The sequence below is a fragment of the Aegilops tauschii genome, chromosome 4 (genome assembly GCF_002575655.3).
Source record: "Aegilops tauschii subsp. strangulata cultivar AL8/78 chromosome 4, Aet v6.0, whole genome shotgun sequence".
Classification (NCBI taxonomy): domain Eukaryota; kingdom Viridiplantae; phylum Streptophyta; class Magnoliopsida; order Poales; family Poaceae; genus Aegilops; species Aegilops tauschii.
Genome location: NC_053038.3, coordinates 378,483,430 through 378,489,078, shown reverse-complemented (window position 1 = coordinate 378,489,078; position 5,649 = coordinate 378,483,430). Strand labels below are relative to the sequence as shown.

General features: G+C 46.6%; 1 long non-coding RNA gene across 2 annotated transcripts; it reads left to right on the top strand.

Moving 5' to 3' along the window:
• The first annotated feature begins 1,979 nt into the window (after positions 1-1,979).
• Positions 1,980-4,454, top strand: LOC120963027 (uncharacterized). 2 transcript variants are annotated; one of them, XR_006662801.2, is made up of 2 exons: positions 1,980-3,244; positions 3,649-4,454. It is a non-coding gene; the product is annotated as an uncharacterized lncRNA (long non-coding RNA). The 2 variants fall into 2 exon arrangements; XR_005754675.3 differs by having other exon boundaries at positions 3,597-4,454.
• Positions 4,455-5,649: the final 1,195 nt, after the last annotated feature.

Here is a 5,649-nt window from a genome sequence, read left to right as displayed (position 1 = left end):
GGATCTGTCTCTCTGTCCCTCTCTGTTTCTGCGTTCTGGGATTCTGCCCTTTCACCATTTCTTATATATCCGGAGATCCGTAACTCCGATTGGATTGAAACCTTCGCCCAGATTTTTCTCTGAAAATTAGCTTTCTTGCGGCCGAAGAAGAGCAACAACCGCCTTACGAGGGCCCCACGAGGGTCAGGGGCGCCCCCCCTGCCTCGTGGCCACCTCGGGAACCGTCTCGCGTTGATTCTTCCTCCCATATTTCCAAAATATTCCCAAAATATTCTCCGTCCCTTTTTATTCCGTTTGGATTCCGTTTGATATGGGGTTTCTGCGAAACATAAAACATGCAACAAACACGAACTGGCACTCGGCACTGGATCAATATGTTAGTCCCAAAAATAGTATAAGAAGTTGCCAAAAGTATATGAAAGTTGTATAACATTGGCATGGAACAATCAAAAATTATAGATACGACGGAGACGTATCACCGTGCGACTACCCGCCGACACCACGAAGAATGTCCACCTGGAGGTTGCGCTCGCTGCGAGGCGCCTCGCCCTGCAAGAATCCGTCAACCTACACATCCATGTGTATGAGAAAATCGTGTAAATAGGTATCTACAAGGCCAGTGAGGATTCTACGATTCTTCAGCCGGCTAGAAGCCTTGGATGCCTTTGCTGAGGAGCACCTTGACCTCGCCACAAAAGTCGTCGCTCCTTAGCCGCCGGTCGGTGGCCCGGCGCACTGAGTTGAGGAGGAGGAGGTCGTACGTTAATGGATGCATCTTTCTTCTTGCCTCATGTAACCACCACTGTGATCGCACCATCGTGGCCTTAATTCTTATTGTGCTATTGCATTCTCGTTCCAGTCAATACAGACATGTGCGATCCCTTTGCTTAATTATACGCATCACTGTAACTAGTACTCCATCCGTCAATTTATAAGTTGTGCTGCCAGTGTCTATCTCGTTACTGTTTGGTAATTTTGTTTTTTGAACACATGTTAATTGGCTTGAATGAAGGTCTATCCCGCCGTTAGGCACCGCGGCGCGCTGTGCTTGCGTCCGTTGGCATGCTCTGCTCGCGTCCGTCGGCGCGCTCGGCCTGTGGACAGCTTTTCCCTGCGTGTTCAACTGCTATATACATATATATATATATATATATATATATATATATATATATGGTTGCTCGCCGTTGAGGCGACCGCGGAGCGCTCTGCTCGTGTCCCTCCGCGCGCGCACTCTGCCAGCGGTTGGGCGTGCGCATGATCACGTTGGGGGCCCCATACGTATGCGGTTGCGCCGCGCGCGTTGCCACACGATGCAGTTACGTGCGCTACAAATTAGAACTGCCATCAGGGCCTGCCGGTATTCCCGGCCGTCCGGCTTCCCCTTTAATTCCCGCGACCATTATAACCTTAGTCTCTTCAACCTTTCGATCACGCCCCACAACACAACAAGCACACCCACGACAACACATAGAGAGGGGATGCCTAGCGGCGCTCCAATGGAGTTCAGCGAGCATAGAGTGGAGACCCACGCGAGGGAGACGGATCTCTCGGTGGTGTAGACCATCGACCCGGCCGTGGTGGACGACTACATCAACAACGTTGAGCAGTTGCTTGCTCGAGACAAGTACAAGGTGATCGGCAGCGACCTCCAGTACACCGCCGGTCGTCCCGGCATAGATCAGAAGGTTGTCGTCGCCCAGTTGTGCGTGCACCATCATGTCCTCATCTACCACTACTGCATGGCCACAGAGCCTTGCGACCGTTTCAACAGGTTTGTCAACAACACCGACTACAAGTTCGCCACGGTGGAAACCACCGACGATGTAAAAGCGCTCAGTGTTATGGGCTTGGCCTGCAAGAACCTTGTCGAAATCCATGACCACTACAGGGTCTGGGGCAGCACGAAGGACTCCCTGGTCGAACTCGCCTCGGCCATCATCGACCCCTACTACGAAAAGATGAAGCAGGATGCCCAGAGAACAAGTTCCCTATCCTGGCACAGGGCCTGGATGCGGCAACTGGATGGACCTCACCTCAGGTTCGCGGCCAAGAGCGTGTACACATGTTACAAGATGCAGAGGCGGATCGTTGACATGAGGAAGTGCCTCGTTACCCAAATCGACGAGTCCGGATCGAGACACAAGCAGAGCAGCGTCACAAGAAGTAGATGATGATCAGATGATCGTTTATGCTAGTTAAACATGCATGTAATATATAGTTTACTTTATTGATGTGTGGAAATGTCATGTGTGTAGTAGCCACATATGTAATTATGCATGGAATAGTTACTTTGATGTGTGCAAATGCCATGGTTGTAGTAGCCACCTATGTAAGTGGATGTTTAATTTGATTATGCAACCATGTCCTTATAAGTGTTTAATTTGATTATGCCACCTATGACAACATTATTCTAATCCGATGATTAGAATAGTTATTTGGATCACGCCAACCCTAGGCACCGACGAGGTGTTCCTGAGATCCCGCAAATGAAAAAAAAAGCCCCAACCAACCATCCCCCACCTCCCGCACCTCGCACTCTCCCCCCGACCCACCCGCCGCCGCCGCCCCAGGAAACCCCAACCCACCCATCGCCGGGGACCACCCAACCGCCGCCGCCCTCAACCCCAGGCGCCGTGGCCCCCGACCCCAGGCGTCGCCGCCCGGCCAATCCCGGGCGTCGCTGCCCCTTGAAATCCCCCGATCCGGAATCACGCCAGTCAGCCACCCCACCCATCGCGGCCGCGCCTTCTACCATGACGCCGCCGCAAGCCTTCTACGGTGATGCTGACACCGGCCTCCTCTCGCAGCACCGCCGGCGCTCTGCTGGTAGAAGTTCGAGGCCGGATCCGGAGGAAGTTCTGAGGAATGCTCCTGACACCTACTACAGTGCGCTAGAGCTGCCATCCGCCCCTGCTCGCTGCCCCGCGTGAGGATCCTACGGGAGAAGGCGAGATTGACCCGCCCAACCATTGACTCCTCCCGGGCTCTGCCGCCCTGCTACCATGATCCACCGCCCCCTGCACCAACGCCCTTGCTCCCCAAAGCAGCCGCCCAGGGTCATTACACCGTCTGCAGTGCATCTAGCCCAACACACCATGCTCCTCAACTCTCTCATCTGACCCTCCTGCCTTGGCATCCCTCGCGTGTGACCTTCTCCAGCGCCTCTGATCGACCTTCCCGTCATCTCTTGCTTGAACCCGTGCACCACTGCTTCTGAATCAGCTCTACTCGTTCGAAGCTACAGGTAACTTTGTTGCTTCTCCAATATTGTTTGCAAATTCAGTATTGTTGGTATGGATATTTCTCTGCCATTCATCTTAGTATGTTAAAAAAAGAACCATGAACGATTGGGTCTATATCTGCATAAAAGAGATCATGTTTCTGAGTATTAATTTGATAATTCATTTCATATGTTGTTAAAAAAATAATTAACAGTGTAGAATGTGAGGAACTGTGTTGTACGTGCTAATGCGTGTGCTCATCCTCTGTTGTGTGCATGCATCCGAGGATCTTCCTGGACTTCTTTACATCTACAGAGGACCATTTATAAATCCTAATGTGCAGTTGTTCTTGTGTGTGTGCGTTTTGTTCTTCAGAGCATTTTCTTTAGGGTAGTGGAGAGCACCCTCACCCTTATCTGATCTGCAGCGCCGCCTGACTCGTCCCAACGCAACCCCAAGACGTTCAACTACGCAGCCCCGGGCCGTTCAACGACAGAGCCGCTGGAAGTTCATGAACACATCACCTGGATCCTGCTGCCCACCATCCAGTTGCTATTTGCCGGAAAGATTTATGCATACTGGGATCTCCATGTACTGAACATGTTAGAAAGATATCTCATGTCTATTCGTCTCTCGTGTGCTGCAGCCCCTTAGCTCACCGTGTCTTCTCCAGCAGCCGTGGAGACAAGACCATGCATCCAAAATTGTTCCTGACGGAGACACCACTCTGCTTGTTGCTACCTACATCCCATGGAAGACAGCGGGCACGACCTTGCTGTAGACCCTGCATGTTGCTGCGGCCGTGCTCCTGGCTACCTAGACGTGCCCGTGCCTTTGGCTCCCGCCAGAAAATTGGCCACCATTGCAGGTCAGCTTCTCCTGATGCGCCAGTCCAGCTGCGAAAATGAATAGTACAGGGAAGCTTCTCTAGAAAAATGGCCACCATTGCGGTTGGTTTCTGAATCAAGATGTTGCTTGTCTGAGAGTACAGGGAAGAAGAAAAGCACGGAGAAGATAACGCATCAGCACTGTGTGGATAAGGTGAGAGAAGATACCAAGGGAATGTGTGGTGGAGAAATGTAAATCCGCCACTAGTTAGTGCATCTTTTATGTAAAAAAGGATTGGGTGCTTGTCGTTACAGTGTGGCCAGGTCATTTGAGAATATTGTTTGTAAGCGTGCATTGTCTTCTTGCTACTGATTCTTATGCTCAAATGATCCCTAAATTTCTATAGTTTTTGCACACTCATTTTACATCTTCCCTTCTCTTTTTGTGCATGTTTTGCACCTTAGAAATCGTCGTGTCAAGAAGTTCATATATAGCTACCAAGGAAATCATGAAACGAAAATTTAGAAGTTCAAAAAAGTTTACTCTACAATAAGTTTAATTTATTTAGCTTGGCAAGTTCATAGGACAAAAAATGGGTGGTTTTATTTTCTTTTTGTGTATATAAGAGAAAGAGAAAAACGTTCAAATATAAGAAATGAAAATTTTAAAAATTTGTAACAAGATAAAAAGTTCATGTACGAAATTCGCGTGCAGAAATAAAAGGGTGCATTTTTGAGAAAGATGCAAGTACATGTTCTCTAATTCCTGATGTTTGCCTGGTGGTCCCCGAGGAGTAAAAACACAACGGTTCGAAGTTTATTAAAAACTAAGCATGCAATGATTGTACATGCTCTGTAGGTCAAAAAATTGGCTTTAATTTATGTTTTCTGAAGGTCAAAATGTTGTGTTCGAGAAGGTCAAGTGTGTTATCTCGGCAAGTTCAAATAAAATTAAGCATGCAAGGTAAAACATCGGAGAGTTGCGGTTTTTTAGAACTCAAGTGACAAACAAATTTGAAAAGAGCAGAAACAAAAATTAAAAAGAGGGGAATGCAATTTACGCGTTGTGTAAAAGAACTGAGAAGTTCGAAATAAACTAACAAAGTAGTTCGATCTTAATAAATAATTCAATTTTTTATGTTTCTATAAATAAAACCAAGAAGTTCAAATTAAAATAACGGACTAGTTCAATCTTAATAAAAAATAGATTTACCTGTTTCTAATAATAAAACCAAGTAACTCACATTAAAATAACAGATCTTTTCTCATTACTAAAGAATAAAATGAAGTTCAAATTAAACAAAAGGAACAACTAAAAAAAGTTTACATAGATTTTCCTTTTTTTAATCAGAAGTTCACACTAAAATAACTAAGTGGTTCAATGTTTATTAAAAAGATGTTTGATGCTTATAAAAACCTCAGATATTCTCGAATACTAAAGATTAAAACCAAGAAGTTCAATAAAAAAAGCGGAGTAGTTCAATGTGTGTAAAAAACTCAGGTTTTCTCATTACTAGAAAGTAAAACCAAGAAGTTCAATTGGAAAAAGTGGAGGAGTTTGATATTTATTTAAAAAAAAGATTTTTAGTATATAATGAATA